The 4,133-nt window shown below is 43.3% G+C and overlaps 1 pseudogene; it reads right to left on the bottom strand.

Annotated features, from left to right (window-relative positions):
• Positions 1-1,091: 1,091 nt before the first annotated feature.
• Positions 1,092-2,222, bottom strand: LOC118643737 (annotated as a pseudogene).
• Positions 2,223-4,133: the final 1,911 nt, after the last annotated feature.

Below are 4,133 nucleotides of genomic sequence, written 5' to 3'. Positions count from 1 at the left end.
CCCTCCCACTCTATCTGAACAAAATATCAAAAAATGTCCTTGGGTGAGGATAAAAACAAACAAACAAACAAAACACAAAATAAAAAACTCCAAACAAAATCCCCAGTCAAGGTCATTAGAAAGGCTCCCAGTTTTACTGTCCCTGTTTATCCACCCTCACTCACCACCTAACACCATTAATTATAGAGTTTTCTGAGGTGTAAAAGGGGTCAAAGAAGCAGGAGCAGGAATAAATAGGAGAGAGCCAACAGAAATGAGCCATGATTTACTTGAAAAGAGCAGTGGTTTGACAGCTGGGTGGGGAGTTATCCAGATACCTAGAAGACGAGGGACATGGCTTCAACAAAAGTTCCTTGGTAACAAGAAAGAGTAGCATGAGGAACACAATATGACAAGAGTCTAAATTTTTTTTCTTTATTGATGTTTAGAGAGAGAAGAAGGGAGAAGGAGAGAGAGATAGAATCATCGATGAGAGAGAACATCGATTGGCTGCCTCCTGCATGCCTTCCACTGGGGATGGGGCATAACATGGGGATGGGGCCCACAACCTGGGTATGTGCCCTGATGGGGAAACAAACCAGTGACCTCTTGGTGCATGGGTTGACACTCAACCACTGAGCCGCACTGGCCAGGCAAGAGTCTAAATTTTTGAAGCTTCAAGATTTCAACAGAATGTGTATATATTTGAACTTTCAGAAAGGATAAATAGCATTTAAGAAAGGGTGAAATCAGGACACATAAGAGACTTGGGAATCCTCTCTCCCCAAGTGCTTCCTGCTCCAAGATGTAACCATTCATGTGTTTATTAGAGGTCATACCATTTTCCCTATTACTGGTGCAAAAGAATTCATCACCTTCCCAAAACTTCTTTTCAAACCATGATTTTCCCACTTATTTTGATCACCTAGCAGTCCTGTTCTTTAATGGCCTGTACACTCACCACCAGCTACTCTCCTGGAGGGAAAACAATGAAGGAATTCCCTCTAGGCTGGCCCCAGTAACTCAGAATTAAATAAGAGGAGGGGCTGGCAGCCTCCTGAAGACTAAAACTTCAGAGACTAAACCTACCTTTCCAAGGATGGAGAATTTATTCAGATGTCTAGTTTTGACTCATCCATTTGTCACTGCAGTTTCTCCTGTTCCTTCTGTAGCTGTTCCTTTACTTTTCATTCTCTAGTAGCTATGTCAGTAGGCTTTGCCTTTCCACAGAGAAGCTGCTTAATTGGTCTAGGTGCTAGCAAAGGAATCATCTTCCTTAGGAGTGCTCCAAGGCTTTAGATTCAGTTTGGGTCTTTGAGGGGGAGACCTCTATCATCAAGCCTGTAATCATCGCGATCATCACATCTGTCATATCTGCCCTCATAGCCATCCTGCCTCCTCTGCAGTCTTCATCCCTATGATACCCACTACCAAATGCTCTTCTGCCACTGCCTATCATAGTCTCTGCTGCCACTGTCATCATAGCAGTCCTGGCCACCATCTCAATCCATATCCCGGTGTGGGTCATTACAATAAATGTTCTGATACCCATCATGGTATCAGTCTGAATCATGATGATCTCAATACTTGTCTCCAAAGCTATCATTGCTTCTCCTAGGTGGGTAGTCATCAAAACTGTCTGTGGCAGGACTGGCCTTCTGGTCTATATGTGTTTTGTCAGAATTCCGATTTCTATCTCCGCCAAAAGAATAATCACCCCTGTCTTTACCCTGGGCTTGATGAGCAATGTCCACTCGAATTCTCCTGTTACCTGGAGACTCTTCATTGAAGCTCAGGGCACCGAGCAAGGGATCCAGGTCCTCAAATTCAGCATAACCAAAACCTGTCAACCTTTCTGTATTGCTGGGTTCATGTGGTAAATGCACCACATTGATATTTAATCCTCTATCCTTAATGGAGTCTTCTGTCACATCATAGGACAGGTGACCTAGAAAACAGGTAAGGTGGATTTGTGAAGATGTTTCCTGTAAGTATTGGGTTCCCAAGCAGCCCTTGGAGCCATGGGCAGGATGGAATGGCCAGTTGGAGGTGCCCTGTACACATCATCATCATTACTAGGCCAAGTAGTTGAAACATCTCCTTCCAAGTTGTCTGTTTCATCAGCCCAGCTCACTGATTTGGGGACATAGGTGCTTCCTCTACCAAGTCCCTCCACTCTTAGCCAGAAAGTCTTTTATGGACATAGTATTCCCCTTCTTATTCTGTTTTGCTGAGGTCACCATGTTGGGAGAGGGAGGGATAACGCAAAGACTAATTGTAAGAGTTTTGATTACATGGATCGAACCCTGAAATCAGACCTAAATTTATGTTTGCCTCTCCCCAAAAAATGCCATCAAAAGCAAAGCAGCCTAATTGATAAAAGTTGTTTTGAACAACTTTGACAGTTTTGATGAATTTTGGTGAAGTAGATTGCAGAATGTTCCTCAATTAGGATCTGTCTGATGATTTTTTCCTCATGATTAGATTGTGGTTATGTGTTCTTGGAAAGAAGACCACAAAGGTAAATTGCTATATTCATTACATATTATCAAGTATATATATATTCAACATAGTAATCACTCTTGATGTGGACTTTGATCAGTTGGCTGAGATAATATGTGTCAGGATTCTCTACTATGAAGTTACTCTTCTTTCCTGTTTCCACAATGTACTCTTGATAAGGAAGTCACTATGCATTGCCCATACTTAACAAGTGGGGATCTGTGCTCCCATCCTTGAGGGGTGAGTATCCATGTGCTTTATTTGGAATTCTATTCAGGAGATTTGTCTTTTGTCACATTTATTTAGTTAATCATTTATTTATTTGGACTTATGAATATTTATTTTAAACTTCAGGTTATAATCCGATACTACTTCATTTATTTTGTAGCTCAAATTTTACAGCCTTGAGGACTTTCGGTCAAGATGGCAGAGTAGGTAAATGCGGTATCATGTTCTCCTATAACCACATCTAAGTTACAACTAAACTACAAAAAAACTATCATTCAAAACTGCCTGAAATCAAGCTAAATGGTAGTCCTACAACTACAGAATTAAAGCAGCAGCCACATCGAGACTGGTAGGAGGGGCAGAGGCGCGATGGGTTGGTCCCACACCCACGTGTGGTGGATAAAAATCAGGAGGATACCTTGGCTGGGAAGGTTCTCCCTGAGGACTGAGGGATCCCCGTCCCACACCAGATGCCCTGCTCAGGGTTCCAGGGCCAGGAAGAGAAGTCCCCATAACTTCTGGCTAGAAAAACCAGTGGGAACTGAGGCTCAGGGAAGCTGACTTGGCTAGAGCCCCAGGCAGCTCCTTAAAGGGCCCATGCATGGACTTATCGGACTCATTCCTTCTAAGCTTGGAGGGGAGGCAGCTTGAGGGGCACCAGAAACATACAGGGAAGAACTGAGCTGTTTGGCATTGGAGTGAGGGTTGGAGAGGGGGCTTTCTCTGGGACAAAGTGCTTTCAGAGGCCTTTGTTCCTTTGGTGAGCCCTTCCCTGGGGCGGCAGACAGTGGCCATATCTGGGGCTCCAGCAACCTGGCTCACACCAGAAGCCCCACCCTGGTGACTCCCTGAGGCCCCAGCCCACTCAAGCTGTTGCCAGTTGTTTAACCATAGGATTGGCCTGTCTTGGATCCTGCTTCAGGTTTTCCTAAATTCTTTCAAGCAAGCAGCATCTGGTCTCAGATAGCCCCGTACCTCTCATTAAGTAATACACAGAAACAAACACAGGGAGGCAGCCAATATGAGGAGACAAAGAAACAGATCCCAAAGGAAAGAACAGAACTAAACCCCAAGAAAAGAACTAAGCGAAATGGAGATAAGCAACCTAACGGATGCTAAGTTCAAAATACTGCTTATAAGGACGCTCAATAAACTTAGTGAGAACCTCAGTGAACTTAGTGAGGGCCTCAAGAGCATAACAAAGGACCAGTCAGAAATGAAGGATGCACAGTCAGAAATGAAGGAGACATTAACTGAAATAAAGAATAATTTACACAGATTCAATAGTAGAGTACGTAAATCCAAGAAGCAAACCATTGATTTTGAATATAAGGAATAAAAAACACCCAATCAGATCAGCAAAAAGAAAAAAGAATCCAAAAAATTGAGGATAGGGTAAGGAGCCTCTGGGACAATTTCAAGCG

Source organism: Molossus molossus, unplaced genomic scaffold (genome assembly GCF_014108415.1).
Source record: "Molossus molossus isolate mMolMol1 unplaced genomic scaffold, mMolMol1.p scaffold_m16_p_4, whole genome shotgun sequence".
NCBI lineage: Eukaryota > Metazoa > Chordata > Mammalia > Chiroptera > Molossidae > Molossus > Molossus molossus.
This window is presented reverse-complemented; position numbering and strand designations above follow the sequence as displayed.